The sequence below is a fragment of the Melanotaenia boesemani genome, chromosome 14 (assembly GCF_017639745.1).
Source record: "Melanotaenia boesemani isolate fMelBoe1 chromosome 14, fMelBoe1.pri, whole genome shotgun sequence".
In the NCBI taxonomy this organism is placed as follows: domain Eukaryota; kingdom Metazoa; phylum Chordata; class Actinopteri; order Atheriniformes; family Melanotaeniidae; genus Melanotaenia; species Melanotaenia boesemani.
In genome coordinates this window covers 27,930,480-27,946,799 of record NC_055695.1, presented here as the reverse complement: position 1 = coordinate 27,946,799, position 16,320 = coordinate 27,930,480, and positions in this window count along the sequence as shown.

Sequence of the window (16,320 nt, the reverse complement as noted above, 5' to 3'; positions counted from 1 at the left end):
GCAAGATTTTTAAAAAAGTCACCTGCTCATCATGCCACACTTAGATTACTGCAACTCCCTGTATATTGGCCTTGATCAGTCACCTTTGCACCAATTGCAGCTCGTGGAGACGACGTGATCACATTACCCCTTTGTTTGCCACTTTGCATTGGCTTCCCATTAGTTTTAGTACAAAATTATAATACTTGTTTTTAAACGGTTTGATTCCCTTGTATTTGTCAGAGCTGCTGCACCAGAATGCTCCAGCCAGGGATCTGAGGTCTTCTACACAGCTCCTTATAAAGGTCCTGTCTTCTAGGCTAATCCAGAGGTGACACAGCTTTTTCGGTTGCCGCTTCAAAGTTGTGGAACCGTTTGCCATTTCTCATTAGAGCTGCCCAAACTGTTTCTGGTTTTAAGTCCTTGCTTAAGTTAACACCCACTTCTTTGCACTGGCCTTCGAACATAGTTGAGCTTGACATTTGTTTGCTTTTATTTTTTATTCCGGTCTTATGTTATTTATTTTTTTTTACTGATTTTATTGTTTTACTGTGTAGTGTTTTATGTTCTAATTGTTTTATTGCTCAGTACTTTGGTTAACTGGGGTTGCAGTAAATGTGCTGAATGAATAAACTTGAACTTGAACTAGAAAATCCTTATGTGTGTACCCAGCTTTAGACAGTGTTGCTCAATACCATGGGCAGCACAACAGTAGATCCTACTTACTTACCTCGTGGTAAAGCCGGGTGGCTTTATAGGCTGGCTTTCACTGTAACAAAAAGCTGGTGCAGTCAAGGACAGTTTCTCCATCAAGATTTGTTCCCCATGTGGGAACCATTTTTCCTTCTAAATACAGAGGAACCATATCTGACAGTTTGATGGGATGCAGTTTGCAATATTTATTAAATTACAAACCTCTTCACCTGAGAGAACATTCCATGAACTATAGGATGACATGCTTCATCGGTGCTGTCAAGGCTTTTTGAGACACTGCAGCTACCGTTGTTGATATACATGTTTGAGAAAGTGAGACACTAGAATACACTAAACGTTAGAATGCCATGCACAATTCCAGCGATAGATAGAAATAGTTCTTGCACAACGGAGTGTTTCAGCTGATCTGAGGATTTCTGGGAGTTTGTTCCAGACATTTGGAGCATAGAAGCTGAATGCAGCTTCTCCATGTCTGGTTCTAACTCTGGGAACTGATAAAAGACCAGAACCAGATGACCTGAGGGGTCTGGTAGGTTCATACTGAGTCAAGAGGTCACTGATGTATTTTAGTCCTAAACCATTCAGAGCTTTAAAAACCAGAAGCAGAACTTCCCACTGGCTATCTGTCCATTAGAGGATAGACTTTAAAGACCTCAGAGCTCGACTGATGTGGTCTAATTTCTTGGTCTTAGTTAGGACTTGAGGAGCAGAGTTCTGAATAAGTTGCAGGTGTCTACCATAAAGTGATGCAAAATGTCTCAGAAACTGTATGTATCAAGTACAATACATTTGGTATTATCAGGCTAAACTACAAAATTTTTGCAATTGTGCCTCGTATCAATGGCTACTTCGGCTTTCATCTTGCATCCTATCAGTACTGTTAGCTCTCCCCAGCTAGTAAAAGACAGTCTTATCTTGACTCTTGTCTTATCTCTTGCTCTGTCTGTCTGTCTCCTTGCATTACTTTGCTGAATCAGCCATGGTGCATATTAAAAATGGCTTGTGTGTTTATATCTGCTGACCAGTGTGTGATACAGTGCATGAAGCGAAACTCTGCTGCAACGTCATGCTGTGTTCTAGATGAAAAAGTTATAAAGTGTGGTTTCTCAGCCTCAGGATGCTGTTGGGCAGACACGGCTCTAGAAACGCACAATGGAACGTGGAGTTTTAAGGTCAGAATGTTACATAATGCATCTTAAAGTTTGGGCACCGCTGTAAAAAAAAAAAAAAGAAGTTTTGTCAGTTTGCTTCTCCGCAGCAATCAGATGTGTGTGAACAGAATGCCAAGGTGGAAAGACATCAGCATTGATCTTGGAGAAGCTAATGATGGTGTCCAGGCCCAGACTGGCCTACGGGAGAATTCCCGGTAGTCTGGACGTGAAAGTGGCCTGACTGGCCTGCTTGTTGAAAACAAAACACAACAAGAAAAAAAAACCACGGTGCATTACATCAGTGCGTCTGATTGGTCTGCCTGGTACTAACAACGATGCACAGACAAAATCAGTTGTGCTTATCAGTTGTTACTAATAATAGAGACTGGTCAAAATGACGATAATATATATTTTTTAATGATCTCGGCGAGCAAATCTCGCCCAGGAGGAACAGCTGACATGCAGAGAAACAGTGGTGAAATGAACTTGGAATTAAAAGATGAAAGGGGAAGACATTTAAGGAGAAAGTGGGCAAGTGTCTGAATATTTCGGATATTGTTGTATCAGCAGCAGCAACATTATGTGAGTTTGCTGTTTAATAAATGAGTGATGGAGGAGAGACTGCAAACTTTTATCTAACATGATAAGTACTAGATGAGATTCTCCATGACTCTTTTTATGTAGCTGTAGAAATGCCCCTGGTACTATTGTTGTCAAAATTTGATTTTATTATGTTTGGTTTGTTGCTGTGCTGTTATATCGCTCATCAGCCAAACATACAAGCTACTGGTTATTCCAACCTTGGACATACAGGGTGTCCTAAATGGGATTTCCTAGCATCATAAATAAATTATTAGTTCATTTTATGTGCTGTGCTAAAGTGACAGGTGGATATTACAATACTAAAGTTATAAAAGATGAATCTTGGAAATTAGCATATTCATTTTTTAACACAATACGCATAAACAACAAAGTTAGTACAAATGCTATGTTAAAGATCTGAATTTCCCATTGAAAGAAGCTCATTTTGGGCATGTGCTTTCACAGCAGTGAACCACTAAAAGCCACTTCATCCTTCTTGTTTATGAAGATTCTGACAGTTTTCCAGCCTTACATTTAGAGAATATCTGCAGGATGACCCATTTGATTATAACACACAGTTAATAACTAAGTCATCCTGTGGGGGTGGGGGTTGCAAAAACCAATGCACCTCATCTTACCGCAATGAACTGAAGCAATGTTGCAAACAAACGTGGTGCAAAATTCCTCCACAATGATTTTAAAGACTGATAATATTAAGAATATGATCTTTTCAAGTTGCTGCTGATAAAGTTAATTCTACAAGGATTGGATGAAGTGTTATAACACACTGTTTCTGCACATAATAATGACGTGGTGTAATATATAACGTTTTGATGTTTATCTGAGGTTCTATTAGTAAGCCTAATAAGAACTGGTGAGGTTTTATTATCTCCTGATATGTTAAACTTGAGGGTGTAGGACATTCAGAAAGAATGGAAAGAATAGAGGTGATATGGTACAGTTTTTAATGAAACTCAAAGGGAGTTGTTTCTGCAACACTTACATAATTTTTTTGTTTCCTTGATGCCATGTCAGATTTTCCTCCTCAGTGATCAGATAGCGTTCATGCCATGACACACTTCCACAAATGTGTGTTTTGAAGATCAGACTCTGTTAGATCCCCTGTCCTTTAATAATAAAAGGGAAACTACTCCAACCTGATTTCCATCTTCCTGATTAAAAACACCTGATCCTAATTTCATCTTTAAATTAACTGCTGATCCCCAGAGGCTCACAAAAGCAGATACTCAAAGACATTTATTGGATCATGTTTCTCTATAATGAAATGATCAAAATCACATGGAGTCCTCAGTACGTATCAAATATCAGTTTATAAACAAGTCACAGCTTATCTTTGATCCATGGTCTTTCTTTTTTAGCTCTGAACTGCAACATTTGGAAAATAAAAGTTAACAAAGCACGTTTTATTGTAAACCTTGTTATGTCTTCTTTCATTTGTTTAAATAGTAAAAGCAAAGCTGGACATGTCATGTGAATGGATGAACCCCATCAGCACAGCAGCTTTGTGTCCAAGTACCTGTGCTCGCAGACTTTCCTCTATGTAGACATTAGGGTCTTAACACATTGACTCTGTTATGTGATAATAGAGATTACTGTTTAGAGCGATGTTAAATGAAGACTGCACATTACAGTACTATAGAACAAACATCATTTACATGCTTCCTGTTGCTTAGAATTAAGGATTGGTTGAGGACACATTTGCCTTTGTTTTTTCTTTCCTCTTTTTTTAATATGTCAAGATGCACTTGATTAAATTCTAATAAAATGTCCTTACATTTCCCTAAAATCCTGATTAATCTCACTTTATGCGTCAATAACACAACCTTAATTTCATCTTCAACCTCTAGATTCTGTATCCATGATTTCCAAAAAAAACAATTTCAAGTTTCAGTTTGTCTCATAACAGTTTTCTACGGCAGAGTTTTTGAATCGTGTTAACATACGGCTTCTTTGCTGAACAATGGGCGTAACGGTACGCCACAACCACAGTTCGGTACATAGTCTGCCTTAGTTTTAAGGTCACGGTTCGGTTCTTATTTGGTACAATAAGGGAACAAATGCAAAACATAAAACAGTTCAGCTTTGGTGTAAACAGGAACGTGTTTCATTTACAATGAAACCAAAAAACCTTCAAACAGTTTACATGTTTTATTTACTTTACCTGATCTCCTCCTACAGTTCAGTTAAGGAGAATGTAGGAGGAGATCATCAAGGGTGACATGAGATGTTTTCTGTTTTTTGTTGTTTTTTACGTTTTATTATCCCTAAATAACTTATTATTCATCACAACAGTGTGAAACAAGATTGTAAAAGAAAACCAAACAAAAGAAAGTTTAAAACATTTTAGTCTGTGTGAATGGAAAATGGGCATGACAGTTATATATATATATATATATATATATATATATATATATACATATATATTACCTCTGATATCATTAAAAAACCTTTGTGTGTCATTTGAATTGTTGATCAACCAAAATATTAAATAAAAATATATGAAACTGAATAAAGTTCTTTCAAAAAGTATTGGGTAATTTCAAAGAAGCTCCCAAAGTCAACGTAAAAGTGCAAAGTTTAATTTTTTATTTTATTTTTTTTAATAGCAGTCATTTTTCAAGTACTCATCTTATTCATTCAAATTAATTCAATTAATTTATTTAACCTTTTGCACTCCAAAATTTATGTCTAATTTAAGATTAGTATTAATAACAAATATATTAAAATAGTTATATCCACTAAATGTATTATAATGAAGCAATTACATTTTACATTTTACTGTGTAGTGAATTAAATATTCCTCTCTAAGTTTAGTCATTTATTAAAATATGTTTATATTAATGTTTTACAGTGTCCAGACTTTTTTTTAAATTTGAGCTTAACTGAACTCTGAGTCAGATCCCATTTAAATAAGTGCTTCTTTGTTAAATTCACATTTAATTAAAAGAGCTACTGATCTAGGCTTCATCTGTTTTTTCTCTAAAATTGTAAATGATTGCACATTCAGAAATTTATTGGCCAGCCCAATTTTTATCATGAGACTCTGTTCATGCATTTTCACTTTGTATTTGCATCAACTCAGGCAAATAAAATTCACTAAGATAAAAGAGAATTAAATAAAAGGTCTGCAAAAAAATAGGAATTTTTAATTTGCTTTTGAAATTCCAGTATTTCTACTTTTTTTTAATAACCTGGTATAAATATCACAACATGTTTATGAGCTAAACACAGTTGACAAAGACAGAATATTTATTTTATGCTGCAGCCACAACAGAAAGCTGGAACCTACATTACATGCAACATGTGTAGAAGCGGATTCTGTTCACATGTACGAGTGTGTTTTAATTCAACGCTGAAAACACTTTAAAACAAACAATATAATGCTGAGCTGACTATGATGATGGATGTGATGTAAAACAGTCTACACAGTGGTTCAAAGATTTAAAGTTTCTACTCTGCAGAGAGAAAAGGTTTCACTCATCACAGACATGAGAAAGCCCAGCAAGGTGCTCAGACGTTATTAGATTTGTTCTGGGGTTGTCAGGGGCCACTTTCTGATACTGAGCATCTTGACGGTCTGCTGAGGAGGATTTCCACAGGAGACTTTACCAAAAAATACCAAAAAGTCCTCTCAAAGCACATTCCAGCAACAATAAAAGAGCCAAATCAAGTTTATAACTTTGATATGAATAGAAATGAAGTGATTTTACTCACACACACTCACACATGCACACACACTAAAGCCCTGGAGACAAATTCACATAAAAATCCAGATTCTTGAACTTAAAAACACAAATTAAATGCATTGTTTAAAAAAACTGTGCCACTGATTCTGATGTGGGCACATTTGAGCTGAAATGGGATCAGACTGGGTTGAATAAGTCTCTGATTCCCAGATGTCGTCTCTGTTAAGGCAATGAGGGAAACAACGAGATGAGTGAATCATTTGGAAAGGAAATGCTGCACCCTCCTGGCCAGATACAGAAATTACAGCTACTCCTACAAAATGACCTAAAAGAGCCCTCACTGTTGTCGTGTAAAATTGAAATTTTATGTTTGAAATGCTTTATTTTTAAAAAACAATTAACTTGTGTTGTAAAGGGAGAATGTTGCACAAGCTTCTCAACATGATGGAAAATACTGCACACACCAGAAACAACTTTTAGATTAAACAAAGTGTCTTCAGTCAGAGGCTTCTTCAGCTCATCTGCACTAAGGACACGTATGGGGTGTCAAACCTGTCACATGTGTATAGGCAAAAAAAAAAAAAAAAATATCAGTTCAATTCCATTTCATTTAATTCAGAACATATCAGTTTTATTAATTAAATTCAGTTTATTTCAATTCAGTATGATTTCACTTGTTTAATTTCAATCAATTTAATCCAATTAACTAAGTTCAATCAAATTCACTGAAGTTCAATCAATTAAATTTAACTCAGTTTAGTTCAGTTAAATTTAATTATTTATAGCTTAATTCAAATTTTAAATAAATATAAATATAAATATTTTAAATAAAATCAGTTTAATATAAATCAATTCAGTTCTATCAAATTCAAACATGTCAAATCAAATTCAATTCAGTTCACTTCAGTTCAGTTAAATTGAATTATGTTATACCCGTTACTGAAAAGGAAGTTAGCAGCACTTTTTATTTTAATGTAGATTTTTTCTTCGCTGAATTATGTATATATATATAAATTTTAATAAAATTTGAATGTATTAATTTAATTTAATTTAATTTAATTTAATTTAATTTAATTTAATTTAATTTAATTTAATTTAATTTAATTTAAAAATATACCTGACACTGGCTAATTCTGGCTGACCTTTCCAAATCATTTTGTCCAGGCCTCTTCATAAGCCTGCTTAGGACACCATCTGGCACAGCTGCTTTTCTCCATTCACCTTCTCCAGCATCAGTGGATAAAATGTCAAACTGAGAAACTCGAGACAGAAAAGCCAGAGGACTGCCAGCTGGGGGAGGGGTTTTTACATCAGATAAATCCAGCTCATTTTGTTTCATAGGGAAGTTGTACAGGTCTATTTTTACAGATACTAAAAATCTAAAATCAAATTCAAGGTGGGTTTTGTTTGCAAGAAACATCTCATCTATCTTTGCAAGAACTGTCTCTCTTCCTGCCTCTAAAAAACAATATGTGGCATGTTCATTTAGCCATGCAAAATCTGTGCTTAGGCTAAAAATATTCTGTTAAGCCCTTAAAAGCTCAAATTATTGACTGAAGAATTACTGCATTCTCTATAGATTCAATACAATCTGCTCAATAAGTAGCACAGATGCGAGTCGTACCACTGAGTGGCAGCAATGTCCGGATCTTACTGTTTAAACCACCACAGCAGCTCTAAGGAGGAAAGCAAAAGCAGGAGATAAAGATGTAGACACCACAAAGAAAGACGGCTTTCTGAATCATTTATTTAACAAAAACATCTGTAGATTTAGATCCTGTAAAAGAACTGCAATAGTTGTGTATCTTTTACACAACTATTACACCCTTTAGTAGAAAAAAAGCTTGTGGTAGTAAATGTGTATAAGCCTCCATCTCTTTATGACTTCTGCTTATTGAAACTTCACTCCAAGTAAAACTTCCTCAGCTGCAAGATATCTTTTTCCATGTTCCAGTTCAGAGGCATTTTAATGAAGTTCTCTCATATGAAGCAGAATTTATATTTATAAATCAGGGACTACAAGGTGCCAGGCGCAGCAAAGCCAACCACAAACCATGATGTTTCATCTCCCATGCTTCACAGCTTTTATTCATTCCCTGAAAAGCTGTTTCTGGTCAAATCAGTGTGATTACCTGCTCATCCCAACAACATGTTGGTCTTCTTTGAGATTTCTTTTCACTTCTGGCTTGGCTGACCCTTCCTAGTTCTGGTTCTGTTGAAGGTCTTCCTTCCTGTTAAATGAGAGATTTTTCTCTCCACAATTGTCTCAATCAAATAGAAGATTCAGTGCAATCTCTTCCCTTTCTAAAGCAATTGTTGTTTATGACCTGGCTTATAAAATCAGTTATATATTGGACTAATATGGATCATACTATGGGTTTGTTTTAATTAGATTACAACTGAACTACAATAAATTGTACTCAGCCCATAACTCTTCATAAAAAAAGGTAATTTGGCCACAAATATCTGAATCAAGAAACTGAAGTTATACAAGGTCAAATGAATGTTTTAGTTGCTTAGAGCAGTATTCGAATATAATGATATTAGAGGGCAGGGCTGCTTTTAAAACCAAAGACTTGGCCGAGAGCTTGCAGTTTCAAGTCAAATTTGCAAAACAGCTGTCAAAAAAAAAAGATCTCTGCAGACCCACATTCTTTATAATTTTTGAATGTGACACTGGTATCTTTAAACAGTGTAATCCTACTCTGCTGTAGTATAAACAGAATTTGATTTTGTGCTGTTACAGCCATAACAGAACATGTCAGGCCTGCCATTTTCACCAGGGGCAGATTTAGTCATTTTATGGGTGTGATGTAAAACAGTCATGGGACCCTTCACTTCCCTTTGTCAACACTTATCTATCTAATACCTGTTTAGAGGTGCTAGACCAGGGCTACTCAATTCGGTCCTACGAGGGCCACAATCCAGCAGGTTTTCTATGTATCCCTGCACCAACACACCTGAGTCAAATTAATGAGTCATTGTGTAGAACCTGATTGGCTGTTAAAGCCACCTAATTTGATTCAGGTGTGTTGGTGCAGGGATACATGGAAAACCTGCTGGATTGCGGCCCTCGTAGGACCGAATTGAGTAGCCCTGTGCTAGACTAACCTGCCTGCAGTCCTGAACTTTTAACAACTGAAAGCATTTGATGCGTCATTAAACAAAATATGACAAGAAGAACCCAGGACTGTTGAGAAGCTAGAATCCTGTATTAGAGCACATTAACATTGGCACTGTTTGGTCCACTTTAAACTAACGCTGGTCTGCTTCCAGAGATAGTCCAGTCCGTTTGGAGCAGTGTGAATGCACATTTGAACTCTGGACCACTTGAAAACCAGTGCAAACGGGCCATCCTGCAGACCAAAGAGAGGAGGTAACACAGGACGCATTGTAGACTCAGGAATGAGGCCACCATCAGTCACCTCCTTGGAGGGGGACTTTAAAATAAGGAAACCAGCCTGTTTGTATCTTCATGGTTCTTTTAAGATAAAATAATACAACCTTGCCTGAGGTTTCTGTTTGCTAATCTAATCCAAACTAATCTATGTTATTTTAGCTTATTCTTTCTGTTTTATTTATTTTATTTCTTTTAATATTTTGTTTTTCTATGTACTTTATATTGCTCCCTGCTGTAATGCTTTTAATGTTTTATAACCCTGATTCGATAAAGTTTGCAACCAACTGTTAAAATGCACTACAAGGTCTAGATAGATTTTAACTAATATTGTCTTACAAGACTGCTAAAACAAATGCAGCTGTATAGTGGATATTCAGTCATGCTGTTCTAATTTATTTTTGACAGCTTTACAAAGTTATTTAAAAAAAAGGAACAACTCAAATATAAACTCTCAGGGAACACATTCAGATAAGGATGCTTCTGCAAATGATGAACAGACCACTAAAAACCTACTAAAACCTAATCTGATTAGTAACTATCACACATTTCAGTAAAGCTTATTTGTTGTTTTAATGTACAACATGTAAGGCATGTTTAATTTCCACACACACTCTGTAGAAGTGCTGCTTAATCTTGTATCAGTTTAACCAGTCACAAAGTACTGCTTGATTTTAGCTGCAGTTAATTTAAACTGCACATGTTCTGCAGAAATTGTTTTCCAGTTTGACAAACAAAACTATTTTGTTACACACAGATGTTGCTAATTTTGGGCTCAATTTTGAGAGAGCAAATTACAACAGCATTATACAAAACATAAGCGTGGTTATCTCAACTTGTCTTTCAGCTGAGGTTTCACAAAACAGAAGTCAGCATGTTATTTTCTAGCGATATTGCTACACCTGCCTGCTTTCAACATAGCATCTGGAGGCCAGAGACACCTGTCAGTGATGACCCCTAACCCCCAGCTGCAGCTCTGCCCTAGAGACACATGAGAAACCCTCTTGCAGATGCACACACAAAAAGCCACATATACAGTACATGTACAGACACACATCTAATTGCATTACCTGTAATAATACACTAACAAACAGGTGCTTTCTGTCTGCACACACTGCCTATGTGCATGTGAGTGGTTGGTCTAGAGTCCTCTTTGTTTCTCCTTTATACAGCATTACAGACATTTCAATTGGTTTTAGACCCCTGTTTAGGGTTGACTTTAGTGTCTGCGTGTGAGCCATTCATTCACGTATTTGTGTGCAAATACACTCCCTTTGAAAAACAGAAGGCTTGAGGTTGTTATCTGCTCATGTGAATGTTTGCTGTTGCAACACTGGTTTGGCTTCTGTGCAACTACTGAAGGAAATTTTGTGTGACATTAAGATAACACCATCTCTTCCCTTCTCTCTCTGTCTCTCATACAGGCAGACAAACATACACATAAACAAGCTAAAGCCAAGAGAGCAGACAGATGTGATGCAGACACAGTCACTGGAGAGCACTCATGGGAATATTGGGAACAGGATTAGAGACAAGGGATGCGAGTCATGAGAGCATTAGGACAAAGAAAACAGGGTGAGGTTGATCAAAGATGATGAAAGCTAAAATAATTTGAGCAGGATTGATCTTTTGACTTCACCACAGTGTTGTCAAGTCTTATGCAGCCCAATCTTATGTAGGTGGATTGCACCCTGCAACACTTGTATGTGTAAAGCATGACAGATGTTGTCTGCTCACTAAGTCCTCCCACCATGCAGAAAATCAACCGTTTAATCTGCCATAAAATGCAAATATGAGCCATTCTTTATACTCTTGGTAAGGGTTTTTTTTTTTTTTTTTTTTTTTGGACTGATTTTGAGGAAATCGTGTCTTCAAGTGGGCGTGACCTGAACCCACAAATTGAACAAGAGATAATCTTATCCCGGCATCCATTCTCACTGTATGTCAGATTGCAATCGGATGTGGATGTAACATCGCTATCAACACCTCCGACTTGTATATCTGTGTTTACGTGTGTGCACACATGTGTGACTGAGATGACTGTTTGCAGAGGCTTTATCAGTCAGCAAACACAATGAGCCATTCAGTGCCCAGAGAGACGCAACAAAGGGACAGTTTACTGCAACAAAGACACCTCCGTCCTGGAGGCCATGCTGGCTGCAAATTAGAACAAAAACCCTCCCATGAGCCTGTTTTTGAAATGGCAAAGATAGAACAAAACTTAGTGGCCGTGATAAAAGGTTAAAGGGCCAAGCAGATTGTACACTTTAAAAATGATCTTTTTCCACAATCCAAAATGTCTCATAGCTCCACCAAACATGCAAGCACTGGTAAAGGAGGTTAGCAAGTCATGCTTTATGACTATTTTGCAAACAAGGTGAGTGGCACCCCCCCTCCCCCACAAATCCACAACTGAAGATATCCATTACCTCTAAACGCACCTCAAACAACCCCTTATCATTAACAATATGAATGGGCAGTGCCAATAACAGATGCTACTTCTTCTTTTTCTGTATCTTCCCTTCTGTTCCCAACTGTTAGATTGTTAGAATTAACAAATCTCAGTAAAAATGTACTCTACTTACAAAAAAGTTAGGGATGTTCAGCTTTTTGTTTTCACAATGTAGCTAAAATCTACGACAACCTTTGCAGGCAAACTTAATTTAACCTTGTCTAAGCTTTTGAATGATTTAAGTGCCATTAAAATGTTAAATGGCAGGTAGTTTATTAAATTTTTCATTTAAGGTTTGACTTGATTGCTATCATGAACTGCTAGGACTATTGCCCATTGTTTATTTGGCTTATTGGTGTTATGCATCTGTTTTTCTGAGCGTATGGTATCTTTCCTGCTTATTATACATATATTATCATTGAGCCTATAGGTTTTAGTAGTCTGTGTGACCATGTCTGTGTTGTTGTTTTGTAATCCTGGCTGCAAACTAATTTCCCTATGTGGGACAATACAGTTATTTAGAACTTTGCTTCAGTGACAACTTGTATATTAACACTCTTTGTCATACTGTTCACATTTTGACATCATGAGACCAAGACGACACATGACACCTGACAAGTTAAAGAGACATTGACATTTTATGTTGTGGTATATCCGCAGCTGTTGTTAGCGTTTGTTGCAATAAACTATTATGAAAGAATTACCATTACGAGTCACGAAAGATAGCTGCCATTAAGCCACTCCTAAAGAAAAGGACTCTAGACGCCTCTATAATGAACAACTACAGATCCGTCTCTAACCTCTTTTATATCCAAGATTAATGAGAAAGTTGTAATTTACCAACTTAACGACTTTTTAAATTAAAGTGGAAATCTTGATAAATTTCAGTCCGGCTTCCGACCTCATCACAGCCCTGAAACAGCTCTGGTCAAAGTGTGCCCCCATGTAGAGGTGTGTATGCATGTGTAAGTTATTTAACATACACATACATACTATTTACACATACAAATTATTTAACTACTAACATCAGGTCTTAGCTTCTAGACAGGACATGTTCATATCTGCCACTACAGCATAGTGTACCCATAACAAGGACTCAAGGAAGAGCTGGAGAAAGCCTGGAAGGTGAAGGCAACAGTAGTACCAGTGGTCATCGGAGCACTGGGGGCCATGTCCCTCACACTGGAGAAGTGTGGGGGACATGGCCAACAGATACCTGGAGAAACATCGAACATCTCCATCCAGGAGAGTGAGCGATCAACGTTTGCAACTTTGCCGTCTCCTCCTCCTTATCTCCCAGATTTATCTAAAATAATGCTACATTCACGACACCTCAGAAGTGTGTAGATAAGACTTTTGCTTTTCTATTAAACAACGTTTCATCAGTAGTTTTATAATTCAGTTCACTTAAAGGGGCAAAAAGCGAATCTTTTCACCGCAGGGTTTGTTGTTGTGCACTGCCTGTAGACCAAAACAAAGTGTGTCATGAGCTACACCTCCATTTTAATGTTAATGTCTCTTTCTTTATCCAACACTTCTAGTAGTACACTTCTAGTTCTTCACATTTTCGTAATTCCTTCAATCTATAAATGATGAATTTTTGCTTATTGCTGCTTTAAGAAATTTATGAGCTAATTGTGTTCTATTAAAAGTTTGTTTCATGTTTTATAAAACCAGCTAAGAAATCTGATTTCTTTTTTGCCTTCTTTCATTTTTTAATTAAAGATTCATTTGATTTCACTTGATAGTGGAACTTTTTCTGAGTAGTGTATGTTTATAGTTGGACAAATGATGTCAAAACCATTGAAAAAGGTAGATAAATTGTGAACCAAGTCTCTAACCCTTTAAGCTCAACCCAACTAAAAATGGGAAGAAAAGTCTCTTTTTTAGCTGAAGTGTTTATTACATTAAACAAAAGGTAAAAATAATAAAAAATAAAATACCAAACATATTTTTTCATACTTACAGTTTATTACCGTTTGATATGTCAAAACATATCGGTGCATTAACATATTATTAATGTATCCACCTGGGGCAGAAGACAAGTATCAGATCACGTACAGAGTTTTGAGCAAAGTCTTTCACATCAAGTGATGCAAAAGGTCTCAGAAACTGTATGTTTCAGATATGGTACATGGAGCATTAAAGGATTATTTATAACATGTAATGATTTTAAGGAACTGATTTCATCACTCTTTAAATGTTTTGGGGTCCCCTTTGAGAAAGTAGGTCAATAGCACCTCATTCCTCTGACATCTCTGCAACCTGAGCAGCATGCAGGGTGGGTGCACCTCCCGCTCGCTGAAATTGGATTATAAGAGATGGAACACACCCTGTCAATCCCAGAACAGAGTCATCACCGCTGATGGATAGGTCTGTCAAACAACTGATCAATGCCATCAGCCCAACCCTTCAGGACATACAGAGCGAGAGTCCTGAGTCAAACAGACTAATCAAGCAAACAAAAGAAAAATGCAGATTACCTGTTGCTATGACGACTCTAGCTTGTAGTGTGGCAGCCATGCACTCTGACAGAGACATAAATAGATCTGGCTTTACCAACATGGTGAAATTTGATATTCCTTGAAAGGCCAGGTGTTTCCTGATAACTAAGAAGAGCAGCATAACCTGATTAAAACGAATGGGGCTGCTTTATTTCAGTCAGTCAGTGCGATGCAGCTCCTTGCACGGTTAGAAACAGCAAGCATGCACTTGTGATATATTTGCTGTCATGTTCATTTGCTTCTAACTGAAACCCGGGTGTTTACATAAAGATGGTAACGGACGTGAAGGCAAATATTCAGGACTCTTGGATTTATGTGCCAAATTCTGCAGGGCAGCTGGAATCAAAGTATGAGCCCCACCCCCCTTTTCCTTCACTTAACGCCACCCAAGCGGACCACCACCCCTCACCCCATCCTTAGCTCATCATCATCAGACACCAGCAGCTGGTAGCCTGCCCCCATTGAACTCCCTGCAGCACTTACTGGGGCCTGGCTAATCACTGGTGCTCGCCACCAACCACAGCCACTACACCTGCCCCCCTCCTCCTCCTTTCTAACTGGTAGAACTGTCCCATCTGGGTCCTTGCAATGGGGGTGTTTTCTTACTGCTCAAAACAGCTCAAGATGGAGTAAGAAAGGAGGAGGAAGAAAAATAGGACATCAGTGACTGGAGTCCAATGCTATCATCTGAGAGTTAAATGTTTTCATCCTGTGGGAATGTAATCACCAAAACTCATACGCGACACCCATGAATAACAATACTGAGATGGTAACGGTAATGAAAGTGATTCAGGACCTTCCTGTGTACACCCTTGGCAGACTCTTAGCAGTCATAACAATCGGCTTTGTGGAATTTGTTTTCTAAAAATATTTCCTGAGTTTATGTGAGCTTATGATTATAAAAGCTGGTGTTTTTGTGATCAAGTAATTTTTATTTTTAAAAAAAGGTATTGTATAGATGACAATGCAGGGCTGTATGTTGATAGGAGTTAGTGGTTATAAGTCATCATCATTAGCAGGGACCAGATGGCAGATTGATTACGGACATTGCTTTGCTGGTCTGATTTCTTTCCTTCTCACTCTAACAGACAGATACATCAGTGATTTAGCTTCAGTCATACAAAGAGAAAAAACCCTTGTCTGTTGTTACTTTACATAAGGAACACAAAACAGGCACCAAATAAGCACCATAAAAGTATGCCTTTAAAAAAGTCCAAACTGAACACAAAATTAGTTTTTATTCTAAAATTTATGAGGCATCCACAATTCATTTACTCTGAGGAGAGTCAGCCTAAAACCCGCTATAGCTGTCTTCTTTAATCCTCTCAGTCAGATAATATAGAACATAAAACAATCTCAATCTTCCATCTACACAAAAATAGAAATTGCTTGTAGTCATATAGTGCTCCTGCTGCTGCTCTGGTGGCCATTTAAGAGGTAGATCATATGGTAGGGGTGCCTGTCAGCTTTGAGTACAGAACAGGCGATGGAAATTCATCTCCCCTGACACGTCGCTGACATAGAAAACTATATTTAGCTGTTGGCGTCCGTGCGTAAAGTGACGCCGGACGCAGACGCACGCACAATGGTTGTGGAGTGAATACTGATACGCAAAAACTGAAAAACTGGACTGAATGTAGTCTGCTGATGTTGAAACTTATGGTGATAAGCAAAGAGGAGACGTGTCACAATTATTCTCTTGTGACAAGGAAAGTTGGGAGTTTCATTCATGTGGCTGGCGATGCAGATAGTTGATTATTCTTTGGTAAATTAAAAAAAAAAAGTCTCCGGAAGAATAAGGGTTAAAGACATTCATGTACTGGTAATAAATAAT